Raw genomic sequence first — 20,502 nt, 5'->3', positions numbered from 1 at the left:
AGTCTACTTATTGACGAAGTTGTTTATTATTACTTATCCTAAACTTTTGCTTCTGGGATTTCCTTAACCTCTGTTAGCAAATATAATCCAGAATTAAACATTTGTACCTCATTTTCTCAGAGAATGCTTCAGGAAAGTGATCATGTATCTGTAATCACAGCAAGAGCGGATGGGGCTGTGTGTACACACACCAAGTAGTCTCTGCAGCTGTGTATTTCTTTTCCTGTGGCTGGCACTGTGATAGATTTTTAATCTCATAATAGATTTGTGTGTGGTTAAATGCCAACTAATCATTAAGCACAGTATGTGCTTCCTCCTTGATTGCCAAGTAGTGCATTTCCTTTGAAACACACCCTCATGATGCACATATTATTCATGCACAATGGTGCAAGAAGGAACAAGTCAAAAGCTGGAAGTAAGAAGGAGTCTTTTTAAGCAGTACACTTAGCAGAGCTGAGCAAAAAAAACCCCAAGTCTTTCCACAGCCATTTTAACTGTCCCACTCTTTCTGGGCTGAGAAGTATGGAGTTGCAGTAATACAGGCTAGCAAGGGTTCTTGTGAGCAGGTAATTGTCACTTGTTACCACAGAAAACACTATCATATAAATCCTTTCATGACACAAGTGAGACAGAAGAATTGCCATAGAAGTGAGAAATGAAAGAGCTTTGTCAAGTCTGTGGGCTTTAAATCTGCAAAAATATTTTTGCTGCTTTCCACTCGTTCTGATTTTAATGTGAGATTTTGTGGACAAAGGTATATACAATCTATAGGAACCTTTCCTCCAAAGCAAATTAAGGCACTTTAAACCAGTTATCCCATGGCTTAAATGCCAAGGAACTAGAATTTCTGGAATGTAATGCTTGAATAAATAAATTCAGAAAACTGGAAATAATTTGGAGTGAGATATTTGAAATGTAACCATAGCTTCTGAGCAAAAGGTCAGCAAGGTGGTGAGAATTCTTCCCAAGTCCATGAAACTGCCCGATCTTATCCATAAAGTTGATCCTGCTTGCTTAGCATATTAAATAACTTCAAACAAACCAGCCCTGTCAACCTAGATTGACCATGACCAACAAGGATTGAACTAAGTTTTCAATTTAAGAAAAATTACTAATGCGTGTGATAGGATATCCCCTCAGAGCACTTCACTGCAGCCCGCTGTATCTGTTACAGCATTCAAGGCCAGGCAGTTCAGCCAAGGTACCTGCATGATAGACCTGCTTGGGAGAATGCTTATAGCAGATGGTTGAATGGCACTAGCAAATGGAGGGCTAAGCACTTTCTCCTCTTTAACAAATGCTGTGAGAGTGCTATCAATCAATATTTAAGCAGCAGTAGCTTTGAGCTTTCCTTCTCATCTATCCATTCCTGATCTATGGGCCGGATATCTGTAGACCTGCTTTATGTGAAAAGTGAAACCTCTGGGGACTCCTAAACACTGCCCTTGGTCTTGACCAAGATCACCAGCTTTCTAATAAACCCTAATGAACAGTCAGTTAATTACTGAATTCTGTTAAATTTCAGTTGTGTCTGGTCAAAACATTAGATACAGCCACATAAGGAATATGGAAGATTTTGGAATCTGCAGAACGTAGATTTGGAAAGAGGGACAAAATACAAGGTTTGAAACCATCCCTCTGAAATATATGTAAAGTCCAGTTGAATCTCAGATTCATTTTTAGGAAGCTTGTTGCTTGCCAGTTTCTTCCTCCCTTGTCTTTCATTGTTTAAAATTCTTATGAAAGAAAAATACCTGCCTCAGTATTAAAATGCTTCCTGTGTTAGAAGGGAGCTAGAGGGACTTTAACAGATCTCAGAAATACCTGAAAATAAGACAACAGCTCTTGAACTGTATTGGAGCTAGTCCATCCCCAGTTGGATGCAATATGCTGTTTTATGGATGCCAAAAAAAGGCAAAAATTCCCAACATAAACCAGAGGTGAGTGCCAGTATTCCAAAATGAAGCAAGCTGCATGAAACATTTAAAGTGCATTTTTTTGAGACACGGTGTCAAAGGGAGACCTCATTTCAAACAAATGAGGATAGGCAAACAAAAGAGGCTCAGTTTCATTCTGTAAAAGCAAAATATTTACAAGCAAATGCTCTGCCATTGTGAAATGTGGAGCCCATAATGACTTCAATATCTTTCTGCTTTATAGCAATAGTTTCCCTTAAGAAATTCTAGATTGAAAAACTGAATGTTTACAGGAAAATATCTGATTCACCAAAGGCTTATATCACATAAAATTCATCCTGTGCGGTAGGCCAATTGCTGGAACAGATAATGGGTGTAGTCAGGAGGATGGGAGGAGGCATCAAGCCTGGGAAAATCACAGGAAAACAAATGGATCAGTGGCCTGTCTGTCTCACATTTACAGTGTGGGCTCTTTTGCCTTAACACAGTAGGAGATCTGGCCCATTACCAGTGGATACAGATATCAATGGGCCTTCACTGTGTTCCATTGTACTTTCTGTTAATTTTCTCAATACAGGCAAAATCTCTGACTGCTACTGAGCTTTAATTTACAGGTCTCCTTGTGTCAGGTAGCATGGAAAAAGGAAGGAAATATCTCTATGGCTACACTTGTTTGGTTGCTGATTATTTGGCTGGATTTTGAAGTAGCAGAGACAGAGTTTGGATCAGTCTTAAACCTCGGCTCACGTACTTGGGATCATAATCAGCTCCTGACATGTAACAGAGCTGAAGTGCTATGAAGGTGATATTTACCTACATGTCTTGGACTTTGAACTGAATAGCTTGGCTGGACCTGAGAAATGAGATGAAGGTTGGAGACCCAAGCAGGTGCTGAATGACGGAGGGCTGTTTGACCAAGGATTAACATCTTGAACTTTCTCCATGATTTTAAAAGTCAAATAGCAAACAGGCAATCCTTAAAATAGAGAAGGAAGGGAAAACCTTACAACAGTGTGTAAAGCAGGTTTAAGCTGTCCAAACCCCATCTCCTCAATGCATGGTAGAATGTGTGCAAAATATTTTGATAATTGCAGGTGAAATAGACAGCAAGGGGCAAAGTAAATTTGCCAAAGAATAAAAAAGGAATCAATACTTTAGACAACAAGATAAGTTACAATAAGTATAAACAATTTTTTTATTCTGAAAGGAAGGGACAAAGTTCTGAAATGTAAAGTGAGGTAAGACTAGGTTGGATCACTACTTGCAAGTGAAGAACCAGAGCTGAGAGAAAGGGAGAACAGCATGGAAAATATGAGGAGTAATGGTGTTGACTACTGTATCACAGAGAGGTTCCGCCAATGAGCATTGGTGGATAGGCTTTGGGAAGAGAAACTGTCCATGGTCAATATTTGAGAATACAATGTAGGTAGGTAGCAGCAGCAGAAAGGACTGGGGAACATAAAAATTTTAGAGCAGAATATTTTGTATATCCTTTTTGGTTTTATGAACTTCTAACTTTGTTCAGTAAGAAGGCTCAGTGAAGCAACGTTAAATTTTCAAGATCCTTGCAGCTCTCCAAAGCCATATTCTACTCCCTGTCCACTAAAAATTTTGGGCTGAGTTTGGTTGTCCAAACAGAATCATCTGGTGCTATCGGAGTATGCTGTCTGGCACCCAGCTGTTGGTTTGCATCTCCTGTGTCTTCTATGTATTATAATTTGCCCATTTTGTGAAGATGTCCCAGACACTTTAGCGGGTCTCAAATGGTTGTAGATAACTTTTCAGGCAAACTAATTGAACTGTTTCTCTTTCATGCCTTTTTTGGTTTCTCCTTGGCATTCTCCTCCATGTTAAGCTGGTTTGCCACTGTTCTGCAACAGTGCCTGTATTTCAGATCTCATTTCCCCCCATCTCTCAATCTTATGGTACATTCCTAAATGCTGTCTTTCTTTAAAATTTGTCTTCTTTTAGTTGCGTCTTCTGTCCTGCTGCACTTGGAAGTCCTCTCACTTTGTGGGCACCAGCATGTTGCATTGTCACTGTCCAACCACAAATATGCTTCTTCCACAAAGTTTGCTGGTGAAAATGCCCCTAAGTAACTAGTCTGTAACCCAGCATTGTGCCGAGGTTGTGTGTGGCACCTAGTCACCCTGCTTCTACTCCCTTCTGAAACAAATGCTGAGTGTGGTAATTATATGGGTTTGGATACATGATAATGCTCAACAAACGGTGCTGTTAAATGAGTTCTCAAGAAATAAAGTAACTCCCAGCAGATTCCGAAAACTTCTTTAACAGCAGCCAAGCATGGTGTCAAATCATGCACGGGCATGCATAAAAAAACCCCCAGAGACAAGTTTTTAAGGCTCTTTATATTTGAGTTTTCCCTCAAGAGAATTATACTGCTTTGTTTATAAAATAGATATACACTAGAACAACTTAGATTACATTTGTATTGACACAGTGTCTTAATACCTTACCAGTTACTAGTACGGACTCTTAAATTTTAACCATAAAAGCAACATGTAATAATTACAGCTCCGTTATATGGATGCACTCTGGGTTTCTAGGGAAATGATGAAGGAGAGCCTACAGAAACAAGTCATGCATGCACATCATCCCTGTAATGTCTGAATCTTTCATTTACATTTGCCATATGATTATAGTTTGCATTTTGTAGATGGGTTGCTCTAATTTCTGCATAGTACTGAATCTGGCCATTACTGTAATTGCCCTGTACTGGACAAAATTCATACAGGATATGGTAATAGCTATACCTGCCATAGAATTATTCAATATTTCAAAGTGCATTTAAGACAGGAAGTGAAGCTTACCAAATATTCTTTAAATATACATGGTTTGACTGTCAAGTGGGAATAGAAGGTCAGTCTGAGGAGTGGACAACACCTTCCCAGATCCTTGCTAACCTCTCCCTATTTATAAAATTATCTTATGGAGAGAAAAAAAGTTGTGTGTTTAATATCTTACCCAAAAGGCAGCACTTGTAGCAGTGTAGTGCCCCTAACCAATTGATGTCTAGTGGATATTTTATCTGAATGGGAAATTACCACTTCTAGAATCACGCAAATGACCTCTTACAAGTTTAGACTTTTCCCCAGGATTTTGCTTTCCATCATTTGCCAAGCTAATAAAATGACAGCTTGAGGAGACTGTTAACTTGCCATACGTATTCCTAGCCTATTTCCTGCATATTTATTTTATTTCTACATTTCAGAGTGAAAAAAATAGGCCAATAAGTCATTCTAATGTACACAGTTATGGCTAAGATTACATCCCCTTCTTTACTATTTCTTTGCATGCTCTGATCCAGATTTATCTTGACTGGTATTTTTACTTATTGCAAGTGATTTAGGGGAAAGTCCATGCCCTCACATGTGTTTGCATGGTTCCTAGAACAACAGAACTTTAAATGTGAGTAGAGCCTTAGGGCACTTTTGCTGACTAAATGTGGACTTTTACAGTGAAAGTAATGTACTTTGGAAAAGTGGGTAAGCAACTACATTATAACTTATTGAAGAGGAGGTTAACATTTGGGGTGCTAATTTCAAAAACCTAAACAATAAGCAATCCCCTCCCCCTAAAAAATCAGTGTGAAGAAGATACCAAAAGGAGGATTTTTCTCTGTGTAAGCAAATCCCTTGGAAGCAATTCTGCCTGGATTGTTCTGTGGAGAAATTAGGTCACATTTGGCTAACACCACTTTATTGTCAGGGTAACCTGCTCCTTTGGTCCCTCCTGCTTAGATGTGTGTGTGTGTTTGTGTTTGTGTGCACTTTCTCACAAAGGCTCACTAAAAGCCTATGTTAAGAATCCTGCAAAGGACCTGATTTTTTTTTTTCTTCCTATATCACTGAAGGTGCTTTAGAAAGATCTGGGCCAAAAGGTTACTGAATGTTTAGGCTTCTTTGGTCTTGGCATTCATTTTGGTTTCTTTTTCAAGAAAACCTATTTCCAGTATAAAAGGTTGAGAACTGCTAGGCTGTTTTGCAGAGTCTGTAGTCTGTGTTGTAGAAAACAGCCTTCCAATAATAATAACTGTACAAAGTAATTTCAAAGTAACCTCCTATTATCTAGTCAAGAAGGAATAAAGAACAAGAACATTTGTTTTGGTTTTTGTTTCTTAATCTGAAAGAAATCCAGAATTTAAGAGCTCTTTGGCCTTTTCAAGAACAACAAGTTCACATGTGATTTAGTCATATGGCTGCCATAAAGTTGTGGTACTGTGCTTTCTTAAGAGCTCTGTTATCAGTCTGATATTTAAAATATCAAAATTAATGCTGTAGTGTTACATATTGTTCCAAGATCTACACACAGCTTCAGAGGATGTCAACTTTTCCTATATACTCACACTTCTATGAGTGCAGACAACTCTAAATTATTTGTGATTTTAAAATAGTGAGAAATATAATGCTCTCAACCAACCCATTATGTGTTATACACCAGAGGAGTACAATGTTCTGAATAAACAATCCCAGCAACAGCAATGTATAAACAGCAAGTAAAATCCCACATAGTGAGCTGTATAACCTCACAGAACAAAATCACTCTGAACTGGAGACGCTGTAAGGTGGCTTTGTGTTTGCATAGTCTTGGGCCCAGCCAGGACTGGACCAGACTCCACCACAATTTGTGTAAGAAGGAGTCTCTGCTTTTAATAAAGGCAGTGATGTAGAACATGGGCCCAAACGCAGCACAGCTAATAAGTCTGAAAGGGCACAAGTGGAAATTAAGGCACTTGAGATGGAAGCAAAATGCGAGCTTAAGTGCCAGCCTAAACTGTGAAGGTACTGGCATTTCAAAACCAATTAACAAGGATATTTAATAAGTTGAGCTAACTGGTAGCATTGTGCAAATGGAGAACAGAAAAGAGGGGAAAAAAGTTCTGGGTAATGTCAAAAGTATTAGCATAGCCTGAACTGTATTAAAAGACTGCAGACTAATTTTAAAGGAAAAATAATTAAGCACATGGAGGTAAAAGGAAAATAGGATAAAATTCAATATAAGGTTACCAGAGACTGATCTTGAAGTTTAGCCCAATATTTTTCTTTAATAAAAATGGATTTTTAGTCTAGAGAAATACAGTAGATCTATCTGGATTTCAGTAAAGCATTTGATATGCTGCCACATAGGAAATTACTAGTTAAACTGAAATAAATGGGAATTAGAAGAAAAATTGCAAGGTGAGTAAGGAACTGGCTAAAAAGAAAACTTCATGGGTTTTGCTTAAAAGGGAACTCTGAGGCTAACGGGAAGTTACAGAGGCATTCATAAAGGATCTATGTTGGGCCAATGTTACTTAATATTTTCAGTAGAAATCATTGACTGAGAAAGATAACAATGATTTAAGAGCACCTGTTGATGACCTGGAACTGTGATTCTCCATGTTTGAGGGCCACATACTGTCCTTCAGGAAAATCAGTCTGGCTTGCAGCCAGGTCTTACTAGACTACTTTTCCCAAGGAAAGTCTGGCACGTGCAAGGCAGCCAGCCGTAGGCTTGCACGGTTTTTCAGTGGAGGCAGCAGCACCTCCCATCTGACTAGGATGTGCTGCCTCCTCCCCTGCCCATCACTGGGTACATGTTTAGCAGGTCCAAAGTTCCTGGCAGGGCATCATCTGGGGTAGTCTCATTATAAATCCCTCCAGCAACATTCATCAGAGCCATAGAGCAGCACTAGCACAGAGTTGTGTCCAAGACAACATGCCCAGCCTCTCTGCAGGGCACATTAACTCTGGCACAGTGCTGTGTGAAGGCTTTTATGTGGCTCCTCGGTCAGACCTGGCTTGTGGCTGCCCAGCTTGGCAATGGGACTTAGATGTAGACAAACTCTAAGATAGCTTGGCTTGTTCAGCCTACCAAAATGAAGGCTGAGAAGAAATTGGATTGTATGGTAATTGCAGGAATGGAATTATCGTAAATTGTTTCCTTAAGTAAAAGGCAACTAGATTTGGTGATCCTTCCAGTCTTATGTTCTAAGCTTTTAAGTCATGCCTAAATGACTGTGTGGCTCTTTTGGCAACAAAGTCTTGCCAGGCTGGTCCATGGCCAAAGGTTGTACACCTAATTAATTCTTAAAGATAGCTGGAGATGGAGGTTTCTACCATCTTTGTGCACCTTTGTGCTGTTGGAGGAGTCTCCAGGAGAATTAAACTGTTTGTGGTCTAGATGGAACAGGCAGTAAGAAATGACATTGCCAAAAGTTAAGCACAACTCAATGACAGCAGTACAAGAAACACTAAGGGAGTGGAATCTCTGCCTGAAAGAGGGGTTGGACTTTTTGAGGGAGCCAGGGAATCAGCACTTTGGTAGAGAGGCCATGTGCCTCTATTGAAGAAATAGAGAGGCATGTATTGGGTTTGCATGGCAAGGTTTTGGTAGCAGGGGGCTACAAGAGTGGCTTCTGTGAGAAGCTGCTAGAAGCTTCCCCATGTCAGATAGAACCAATGCCAGCCGGCTCCAAGACGGACCCACCGCTGGCCAAGGCTGAGCCCATCAACGATAGTGGTAGCACCTCTAGGAGAACATATTTAAGAAGGGGAAAAAGTTGCTGCACAACAGCAATAGCAGTTGGAGAAAGAATTGAGAATATGTGAAAGAAACAACTCTACAGACCCCGAGGTCAGTGAAGAAGGAAGGGGAGGAGGTGCTCCAGGTGCCAGAGCAGAGATTCCCCTGCAGCCCGTGGGGAAGACCATGGTGAGGCAGGCTGTCCCCTTGCAGCCCGTGGAGGTCCACGGTGGAGCAGATATCCACTGGCAGCCCATGCAGGACCCCACGCCGGAGCAGGTGGGTGCCCAAAGGAGGCTGTGACCCCGTGGGAAGCCCATGCTGGAGCAGGTTCCTGGCAGGACCTGTGGCCCCATGGAGAGAGGAGCCCACGCTGGAGCAGATTTTCTGGCAAGACTTGTGACCCCGTGGGGGACCCACGCTGGAGCAATGTGAGCCTGAAGGACTGCGGCCCATGGAAGGGACCCACGCTGGAGCATTTTGTGAAGAACTGCAGCCCATGGGAAGGACTCACATTGGAGAAGTTCATGGAGGACTGTCTCCTGTGAGAGGGAACCCACGGTGGAGCAGGGGAAAAGTGAGGTGTCCTCCCCCTGAGGAGGAAGGAGTGGCAGAGACAGCATGTGGTGAACTGACCACAATCCCCATTCCCCATCCCTCTGTGCTGCTGTGGGGGAGGAGGTAGAGAAAATCAGGAGCAAAGTTAAGCCTGGGAAGAAGGGAGGTGTGGGGGGAAGGTGTTTTTAAGATTTGGTCTTATTTCTTATTATCCTACTCTGATTTGATTGGTAATAAATTAATTTCCCCCAAATCGAGTCTGTTTTGCCTGTGATGGTAATTGGTGAACGATCTCTCCCTGTCCTTATCTCTACCCACGAGCTTTTTGTTATATTTTCTCTCCGCTGTCTAGCTGAGGAGGGGAGTGATAGAATGGTTTTTGTGGGCACCTGGCATCCAACCAGGGTCAACCCACCACAAGGCAACAGAAAGAGGTGGTCAGGCTCATGTTTTGGGGCGGGTCAAGGATTCTAATTCGGAAAGCCACAGTCTGCCCTTAGAACAATGCTGTGTGAGTCTGCCTAGGAAACTTCCATTGTATCCTTACAGATGATAATGGAGGTGACACATGTTATCTCCTCTGTCTTTCACAGAAGCTGGGCTTGTTTGAAATGACCAGTCACTCAGATTTTAGGTTCAGCCCTGAGTCTGTCCTTTTCACAGAGTGAGAAAAAGAAAAGCAAGCAGGCTGGAACTGATTGACCCACAGATACAAAAGGGGTGATAAAGGATCCATGAGCAATGGGGTTTTTTGCTTTGTGAGGTGTTACAGGCAGCAGTGAGGCTATCATCTTGGCAGAGGATAAAGAGTCTAATGGTGTAGAGGTCAGCTGACCCATCAGTAGAGTAAGTTAAAAAAAAAGAAAACAGAATAGGTTCTTTGGTAAGAATAGAATTTGCTGTTGCTTACTTTGTAAAGTAAGATGTACAATGTTTCTGGTTTCATGTTGTAGACTTCAAAATATTTGGGTCACGTAAGGTTTTATTTCTGCAGAGCAGTGTTGCACGAACGGGTGCTCTACAGAAGTATCCTTTCCAAAGCAGCTGGAGCAGGCTGCCAGAGAAAATGAACTGCACACAGCCATGGTACAGTGCTTCCTACATTTCTAGTAGGGAGGGTGGCAAAGAGTGTGGGGAAGCAGCTGGCCAGACCTTTCCTACACCCTGGTGGATGACAGGTAGGATCTGAACTTTAAATGCTGGGCAGGCTTCAGTTAGAAACTTGCCAGTTTTCCTAGTCAGTCCCTTTTCTGCCTCCTTGGCAGGCATCTAAACGATGGACCAAGGACTGGGGAGCCCCAGGGTTTCCAGGTAGCTAGAGAAAGTGTCCATCCTGAGAGCAGGGATCTCCATGCCTGGGGATGGGAACTCTGTGATGAGTTTCCAAGTGCCATGTCTCTGAACCAGTTCTACTGCATGAATGACATCAGGCTGAAGGTCCCAGGCCCTCTGAGTCCTACAGCTCTGGACATTTATTGTTTGAGCTGCTCTGGGGCTGGGGTCGGAGGAATCCTGGCCATTGCAGACTGCAATTGGCACAATAACAACATGCTGGTTATGCAGAAGCCCATCACTAACCTGTTTTAGACTAGTATTCAGTAATGTACAACTGTTATTGTTACTAGTAACAATAATTGTGTTTGATCTAGTTGGTGACTGTCAGGGATCTTAGAAAACACATTTCAGTTTGGAAACACCTTGTGTTTAAGAGTTTCTGAAACTAAATATGGCTGGACTTCAGTTCTGTGAAAATTTTCCAGTGTTTGGCTTTTCCTCCCAAAGCAGGATGAAAAATATTCTGGTAATTTGGAAATTATCACAGAATGGAAATTCATCTCCCTGGCCAGCTCTATTTATGAACACATTAATTCAAGTACTCATCTACCAACAAAAAGCTTCCTAGCCTTTAATTAAATTGGAAGTCTGGGCCTTAGTGTTGTCCCTCTGGTTTTCTTTCCACAGCCTATTTGAGATTCTTCCTACCTTCCCTTACTGTTGGCTATGATGGCACTTGGAATCTGTTAAGAACCTTAAGAATGCCAAGGAGTTTATTTTCTTGTGACATTATATATGACACTTGAAGAATAACACTTCAGCTAGCAATCCCCTCTCTCCTCTAGTGAGACCACTTACTTTTGACTGAATTATTAAAAAAAAAAAAAAAGAGTAAATAGTAAAACTGAATTCCTCTTGTTTAGATCTTCCTCATGAATGTGGTCTTACTCTCAGAATGTCTGATATGGTGATGCAGACCAGGACCACTCTTCATTCAGTGCTTAATTTTAGGCCTCCAGATTTGAAAAGCTTGATGTGCAGTCATGAGTATTTATTCTTTGTGCACCTTTCAGAAAACAAGTCTGATTGTCTTACTTTGTTTTTGAGTCATTATTCTCTGTGCTTTGTTTTTGCCAAATGTCAAAATATAGCTGTTTCTCTGCTTCAGGGATATATTACACTAAGTGTACTGGAAAAAAAAAATTGGCACATGATATAATACTCTGGAAAAGAGAAAGAGATTTGGATGGTTCTGGGGAAAAAGAAAAAAAAAGAAAACAGAAAACAGAAAAAAGAAAAGGAAAAAAGAAAAAAGAAAAAGAAAAAAGAAAAAGAAAAAAGAAAAAAAAAAGAAAAAAAAAAAAAAAAAGAAAAAAAAAAAAGAAAAAAGAAAAAGAAAAATGAAAAAGAAAAAAAAAAAAGAAAAAAGTGACCTTGCATCATACAGCTGGCATATTTTGCCAAGCCAACAGCCAGCCAGAGTTAATATGGCTTTACTCTCAACAAACCTGCAGCAATGCTATCACAGTTTCACTACACTGTTTGTGAAAAGCTGAGCTAGTCTGGAAAGCATTACATGAAAGACAATTCTAGGAAAAAGGGAAAAAAACCTGTAATCACTGACAGTGCTCATGTCTGAAACCTGATTTTTGAATGTACATTAGAATCCATAAAAGTAAATACTGAAGAATGGAAAGAATGTGTTACTTCCTGATTTTTAAACAGTGATACACTTTCTAGTATAGCAACTACTAAATTTAGTGACTATCTCACCTATGTATCTATACAGAAGGAGAGAGCAAGGATGCTTAGGATACATGTGCCTTTGCACATGTTCCATTTCAAAAGCTCCTGAGGGCTGGCATGCAGTCTGAAGTAATCAGTTATTCCCTGTGCCAGAATAAAATTATCAAGGCAGCCTGCTTCAGTACTGCAGCTATATTATGGCCATACCTGCTCTTCGCAGCTACGAATACAGCATCCCTGCCACCATCATGCGTAGGGTTTAGGTGGAGAAGTAGCAATGGTTAAGGTAGGATCCTTGCATATATTTACACACATGTACACACACAGACACTTTCACTGAGGATATACTTGCCCTCTCATGCCTGGGGTTTGCATGTGTGGATGAGAGTGTTTCAGCTACACTTTTCCCCCTCTTGCTGCATATTCTGTCCTCTCCTGGGGTGGTGCCAGCATAGCCCTGCAGGGCAATGGGTCTTTGGGCAGACCTAGACTTTGTTGTGGAGTACATCTCAGGACAGCAGGGTCGCTGAGCCTGCTGTGAGCTGGAAACAAGGTTGGTAACTCTGGGGATGCTGAGTACTGGTTGCCACTGTGCTGCTTCTGATACGGGTGACTGTCTTTCCAGAGGGCTTGTGAGCTCAGGTGCCTTTGCACTGTATGCAGCGGCACTGTGTACACATATCTCAGAATAAATGGAGAGTTTTGTGTCTCAGAGCTGTTCTTCAGAGCTTAGCGCTCTAAATGCCTAGATGTTATCAGGCCTCTTACAACTATATGTAATAAAAATCTACTGCTCTTAAGCATCCTCCCACTGAAGCGGGAGTGAAGGGGTCAGCATAGAAAATTATTTCCAAAATAGAGAGCTGCCATCCAGAACAGTTTGACACTTGGAAAAAGAAAATGCCACTTGGAGTGTCTCCAGGTGTATTTCTGCCATCATCTCTCATGATCAAACTCAAAGAGTTTTGAGATCTTTAAATTTAGGGTGAAGTAAAACCATATTTTTTTTGGTTGACTGAGAATCGTAACTTCCCGTTTACCTATGAAATTTAAATGCAAAGTATCTAAAGTGAGATAAGCAGTAGCACAGCCTCTTGGGGTTTTCACCATTTCTCCTCCAGTTCACTACTTGTGATAAAATTCACAAAAGACTAACATTTTTATAATCTTTAATGTGTCTAGACTACATTTTTGAAAGTTCCCTATCACACAAAAGCTTAAAGTTCACTGTTTTTCAGTTAAATTTGGATGCCTAAAGTGGGGGTTTAGACTCTTTAAATCGCACAATTGCTTTCTGCACTAGAAATCTAGCCCATAAGAAAGACACACCAGGTCACTGCTGGTTGTCCCAGCTTGAGCCCTTGGAAGCACTGGACTTGCAGGAATGCACAGGGACTTTAATCATTACACATCTTTTGAAAGGCTCGAGTGTGAGCTCTTTTGTTGGCTTATGAGACGATGGGAGGAGTCCATTAGATTTCCCCTGTGCTGGCTGAGCTGAGGTACCACATCATAGTATTGATGTGGAATTATCATGTAAACGTACGGTGAACCAAAGCTGGGTTTGCTTAAACACACATGAGCACATCTGGGGTTTTGTTCAAGCCCTTTCTCATTGTCCTAGTTGTAACAATTGCTTATTAAATGTTGTCATGTGCCCAGTGTAAAGCATCATAGCTGCTTCTGGGATCTTGCTGTTCTAAGGGACTCTCAGTCTTTTGCTTGGACAGTAGGACAAATCACAGAAAATCAGGACTGTCCCAGTTGTATTTGTCTGGCAACCATCAAGGGCACTAGAGGCAAAAGCAGTTCAAACACATGGGTGAGTGCCTTCAGGACAGAAAAAAAATGTTAGTGTGAATTTAGACCATTAGTGTCTTTGAAAAGCCACTCCTTTTAGCTGCAGCCTATTCTGCAAAACTTGTGAACAATCTTGTCCAGCTGTTGGTTACAAGTGTTCACTCTGTAAACAAAAGAAACCCCCATGCCAACTTGTACTGTGTGCTCTGGCCAGGACCGTGCTTTAAGGCAGGCCCAGGGTGTAAGGTAAGAAGTCAGTGAGGAAACGTGCCCTGTGCTCAACTTTTTTATGGGAATATTTGCATCACACAACTTGGAGTATTGGAAAGAGAAACACACATATGGGTTACACATTTTCCCTAAAGCAGAGGCTGTATTTTATGACATCTGGTTTGGCCACTGGAGGTCAGTGTTTTGGAGTGGAATGAACATAATTTTCCCTGTCTGTTTGGCAATCCTCTGTTACGGCCATAAAGACAGGAAGCACTGTACCAGACCTTTCCATGCGTCATTGTGGTGGTTGGTATGTGTCATCTTGGCTTGACATGGGAATATGAGTACATTCAGCAGCAGTCAAGGGGTTATATTTTTGAATAGTGTGAGAACAGCTGCAGAGAACATAGTTATTAATCACAGATTATGTAATGAAGTTGCATGTCGCAGAGTGCAATCGTGGTTTAGTGTGCTAGATACACTTTACTGACATCACTGCATAATGTAACACTAGAGCAAAACATTAGCAAAGCCAATAGGCATAATTGCCTAATAGTACATCATGCTTAATCTAGAGCTCTGAGACCTGCTCTAGCAGCTTTGGCTCTTCTGCTTGTGTGGCTCTCACTGGCCTCCCTCTGCCCGTCAGCCCTCTTCCCTCCTGCTGGTGCTGAGAACATGGGGTAGGTGGGGAAGAAGGTGCATGTACATACTCTCTCCATGTTACTTTCTTTTCTTCCATGTTGCTGGGATTGGGAAGGTCTTCAAATAAAAGTAAGTAGCTAGTAGTCTACCCTACCAGTGGCCAGTAACTAGCGGTATATCCAAGGGGTCAATACTGGGTCCAAGCCTGTTTAGCGTCTTCATTAATGATCTAGATGATGGAGCAGAGTGCACCTCAGCAAGTTTGCAGATGATACAAACCTGGGAGGACTGGCTGATATGCCAGAGGGTCATGCTGCCATTCAGAGGGACCTTGACAAGCTGGAGAAATGGGGTGAAAGGAATCTCATGAAGTTCAACAAGGGAAAGTGCAAAGTCTTGCACCTGGGTAGAAACAACCCCATGCACCAGTACATGCTGGGGGGCACCCAGCTGGAAAGCAGTGTGGCAGAAAAGGACCTGGGGATCCTGGTGGACACCAAGTTGAACAAGAGCCAGTAATGTGCCATTGCATCAAAGAAGGCTACTGGTATCCTGGGCTGCATTAGGAGGATTGTTGCCAACAGAAGGAGGGAGGTGATCCTTCCCATCTCCTCAGCACTGGTGAGGCCACACCTGGAGTGCTGGGCCCAGTTCTGGGCTCCTCAGTTCAGTAGAGATATGGACATACTGGAGAGAGTCCAATGAAGGACCACGGAAATGATTAAGGGACTCGAGCATCTCTCCTATGATGAAAGGCTGAGAGAGCTGGGTCTGTTCAGCCTGGAGAAGAGCAGACTCAGGGGGGTCTTATCTATATATAAATACCTGAAGGGTGGGTGTAAAGAGGACAGAGCCAGGCTCTTTTCACTGGTGCCCAGTGTCAGGACAAAAGGCAATGGGCACACAGGAGGTTCCCTCCAAACATCAGGAGACACTTTTTCACTGTGAGGGTGACTGAGCACTGATACAAATTGCCCAGGGAGGTTGTGGAGTCTCCATCCTTGGAGATATTCAAAAGCCATCTGGACACAGTGCTGGGCAGCCAGCTGTAGGTGTCCCTGCTTGAGCAGGGGGATTGGACCAGATGACCTCCAGAGGTCCCTTCCTACCTCAACCACTCTGTGATTGTGTGATTCTGTGAAAAGGCCTCACTTTTCTCCTGTCCTCCTCTCTTCATTTCTTCTTCTGTCTCCTGAGCAGACTTATGCTTTGCATGTTTGTGGGGTAGAGGTAAAATCTGGGAGTGCTGCGAGGGGCTGAGCAGACAGGATTGCTGCATCTCTCACATGCTTAGCAGAGCAAAACTGACTGCACTCAGATATTTGGTCCAGAGCACTACCTGTCATCCCGCTCCTCACAGAGGTAGATTCTTATGGCAGCAGGTCCTCTTGCCTCTTCGCCCACCCAAGGGAGGTCACTCTCGGGCTGGAGAAGGAAATGGAGCACAGAGAGTGCCTCAACCTCTAGTTCCTTGCAGATGTCTCCCAGCCCCTCTATGTCACCATTATCCTCTGCCTAGCTCTGACTGGCACTCTATTAATCTTTCCCAGCCTATCCTTCTACTCCACTCAAGAACACGTTTTGTCATTTCCACAAAGTACTATCACTGCCAACTGGGACAGAAAATAGATCATTTTGTCCCTCTCTGTCAGGGCAGCACAATTCACATCTAGAAAGTCTTCATCTGGCTTTTTTTATTATTACCATGTTACCAATGTAGTCATAAATAAAGACACACCTGAGACATGCAGCCAAATTCTGCTCAGATTTTCACTGCTTCAAATCTGGAATATGTAATAAATTGAATGAACTAATTCCTGATTTACCCTGTCTTAGGAGAGAAAAGAACTTGGCTTGTTTGTAGTGTTTATCATTCAATTACATTTTCTATCAAATACATAGATAGGTACAGGGAATGAAAAAGCATGGTCACGGGAAAAAGCCAGCCTATTCCTGACTGGTTTTGTACTTAGAGGAATAGGTGCACCAACCTCCATTTTCTCGTTTCTGTCTTTCAAATTGAATGGTTATGATTAGAAGTATGTGTGGTTTGTCTCACCATTTTTAATTGCTTAATAAAAAGAGTTTTGCTTTCCAAAACTTTATTTCTGGTAGCTGAAAAGCACACATAATTTTTTTTTTTTTTTTTTTTTTAAAGAGTGACAAAAGCCAAAATATCTTGGGAAAAGTCAGATTTGTGGTAGATTTTCTTTCCTGCTAAAAGATTTTCATTGAAAGAAAACAGGTCACTCAGAAAACTGCCCAACTCACCACTGTTTGAACATGGGGGTATTTTGAAGGGTTTCCGACAAAATGAATATTTAATTCCAACTTGCAATAGCAAAGGTGACTTCTGTGATACATTTATCCACATAAGAGTAAATAGTCTCAGGGCCGAGGAGGGTTCGGCTTCATCATGTTTCACTGTTATTCTACATCTTCAGGGGCATAAGTACATGACCACCTTGATCCTGGAATATAATTTAAGTTAAACAATAGAAGGCAGATTCTTGCTGTGTGATTTCAAACACCCTTTCCTGAAAGCATCCTGCCCAAGAAGTGCTCGCTCTCTTTCTTTTTTTTCCAAGGGCTGAATTTTTAGTAATTCTTTTGCTGTTTGCTTGACCTTTTTGTTGGTCTCTCTCACAATTGCTTCAATCTGTTTCTGTATTTCATGTACTTCATTAAATAACACCCACTGAAACATCCTATGATTCATTAGCTTATTGTGTCCTGGGTCTTGCAAGTGGGTTGTGTTTAGGTGGTGGCTCCCACAGTTTAGTGTTCTGAACTTCAGTAGGAACTTCACATCTTTCCTCATTGAAAGATGACTACCAGCATCAACAAAGTTTCCCCCCAAACACATCACAACAGCATGTTGCTGCTGGTGGCAGATGATAATGGAGGCCATTGAAGGCTCACATATTCATTTTAGCAGAGCTCTGAAGCTTCCTTGGTCCTTGCCCTCAGAAAGTAACAAACATTTCTAGTGAGAGACAATTACAGGAATGGGTTAACTGGACCGGAAAAACTGGTGGTACCAATGATGGCAGAATAAGAGGAAAGGTCTAATTCACTCATCTGCGTATTCATGGTAAAAAGCTGCCAGCAATATCGTATGATGTCTCATACAGGAACTTCTGCAATGTCATGCTGGGGTATCACACATGCAGTGCAGCCTTTCAAGAAAAATAACTTTAAGCAGAATATGGAATAGTATAAAAAGCAAGCTACCAGTGTTACAATAGTTAAGGCTGTGTTGGGTGTGGGTACATAAAGAAGATGATAAAAATTATTCCAGGTTCAGAGAAGGTTATTTGTATACACTCTGTTGGAAGACCATTTGAGATGCAACTACATGAAACTCAGGCTGAGAGAGGGGAGACTGAATATTTTATAAGCTTTCTCTGACTAATTAGAATGAACCACAGTGTTAGGTTGGAGCTGAATTGAGCATGTCTTCTGGCAGAACCTCAGGTCTGTAGTATAGTCCAATGCATCTGAGTGCCATGGCCTTTCCTTTTTCTGTTGGTCCTGGCACAGGCCAGCAATCACGGGGTAAGCCAGCAAGTTACCTCTGCCACAGGAGTTCCCACAGAGGCTGTACAGATGGGCTTCGGATGTGAGAAGTTCCTTGGAGCATGAAGGGGAAGTAGAGAATGAAGAGACAAAGGAGTGAATCTCCTGCTGAAGGCATGAGCTGTGATGGAACTGCAGCCATGGCCACCAGCAGAAGGCAACCACTCATCTGTTGTGCAAAGTTGTGCAAAGAAAAGTGTCATGAAACTGAAAGCCACATTTAGTGCAGGAGATGACAATTGCCACATTTTGCTCATTATAAGCCTCTAACTTGTGACTAGGTGCCAGTTTCCTCAGCTGAATTTTTTATTGAAGCTATAATCACTTGTTCTCTTGACTATTTCAGTTTCTTTTTTCCTCTCCCCATTTAAATGCCTGTTCTTTAAAGTACAGAACGTCCAGAATGGTGTGGCTAGACTGCTCTTTTCTTCAGGAATAATACCACCTTTGTCCTGTGTTGCCTTCACTGGCTACCTTTCCGTCATCAAATTCAGATCTGAATTACACTCCTGAGGGCTGATTCTTTCTTCATCACTTTCTTCACCATCAGTTTTAGACCTGTCTGTGTAGCTCACTGTCTTTATTAGTATTAAGTGTGATTTAAAAAAGGAGAATCAGACCGCCTGGTTTTTAGAGCTACCCATAGATTTAGTCCATCCTGCCTATCATCTTGTACTCATGGTAACACTAACACACTGAGTCTGCATATGTTTCCATAGTCTGGGTCTCTTTTCTGGCTCTTTTCCATAACTAGGTATTCTTTGCTTCATTTGCTGTCCTATCAATGAATCTTTTCCATCTGAGTCACTGTCTTGCCTTTCATATGCTATTATAAAAATTTCCTTTAAAGCTTCTGAATGAACCTATGCACAACCTTTGCAGATAAAAATGGCAAAACAAAGAGTGTCTCCAAGAAAGGGGAGGTTTGACTTGATTCTTCGCACCCTACATTGGTGGGAGCTGAAGACCTTCAGTCCTAGGGGACTGGATTGTTTCTAATGCTGGGCTATACAGAAACAAACTGTTTGCATTATAGCAAACTATCTGGCTAAATTACTAATTATCAGATTAAATAGGATTAGACATGGGACTTTCCAGTAGATTCCAGGCAATGAAACCAAATGAATCAACAAAGAAAGAAATAAATCCTCTTCCAAGGATACTTGCATAGAAATGGTGCTGTGGGCTAATAGTCTGCATGCAATAGCTGTTTCCAGCTTTGGAAAACGTACTGTTTCCACGCACAGCTTCTGGTGCAGTCAGTGCCAACAAGCAGAAGCTCTGTGTGGAAGCTGACAGCATTTCTACCTCGGGGTATGGCTTTGTGCGTAGTTGCATTTGCTGAGAAAGACCATAGAGAAAGCAGAGAGCTAACAAAAAAGTTGCGAAAGAAATGGATATTGTTGATGTGAAAGAGTATTTACACTCTTCTACTTGACCAAATGCCTCTGGATAGAGCTCTCAGAGCTAAATCCCCCAAAGATCTGGAGTTTAATTCATCTACAGTAGATGCCCAAGTGCAAAGTCGTGATCCTCAAATTCCTCTTGAATAGTTTCCAGCCTGTAGGCAGCTGAAGTCTGTAGGCACCACTGTCTTCAACATTCACATTCTTTACACATTTATGTTTCTTTTATGAACTGTACTCAGCAAAGCCTTAGCTTTGAGTATCATCAGTAGTGGAGTGCCTGTCTCACAGTTAACCATGTTGAGGATCCACAGATTAAATGTTCCTCTGCCTGTGTAGCCTGAGAAAATCAAAAGGCTGGCTGCAAGGTCAACACGCCAAATGCTACTGGGTTCTTCATCAAATAGGCAGTGGTGGTAGTGACTCAATGAGTGTTGCCTCCTTTTTTTGTTTTGTTTTGTTTTGGTTTTTTTTAATACAGTGCTCAGTGGCTAGCACATTCTTCTAGGCTCTGGAAGACACAAGTTTACTTCCTTTGTCTCCCTGATTTACATACCGTGCTGGCATTTCTTGCTGGCTGCATGAGATATTTTCCCTCATGTGCTGCCTGTTCACTACTATCTGGAAGTACCTAACATTATGTAAGAAGCTTAAACTTTTAGCTTGTGGTTGATGATCCTCCTCACCAGCAGGGACGTGTATTATAGTGCTTAAATAGTGCTTAAGTTACTTTGTCAATCTAGCTCTTGAACATCCATTCAAGGGCTTCAGTCCCTTGGCTATAAAAATGGGAATGAATGGGTGGGAAAAGATCTAAAAGATTTTTGACCAAAAGAGTG

This window comes from Aquila chrysaetos, chromosome 4, assembly GCF_900496995.4.
Source record: "Aquila chrysaetos chrysaetos chromosome 4, bAquChr1.4, whole genome shotgun sequence".
In the NCBI taxonomy this organism is placed as follows: Eukaryota; Metazoa; Chordata; class Aves; order Accipitriformes; family Accipitridae; genus Aquila; species Aquila chrysaetos.
This window is presented reverse-complemented; position numbering follows the sequence as displayed.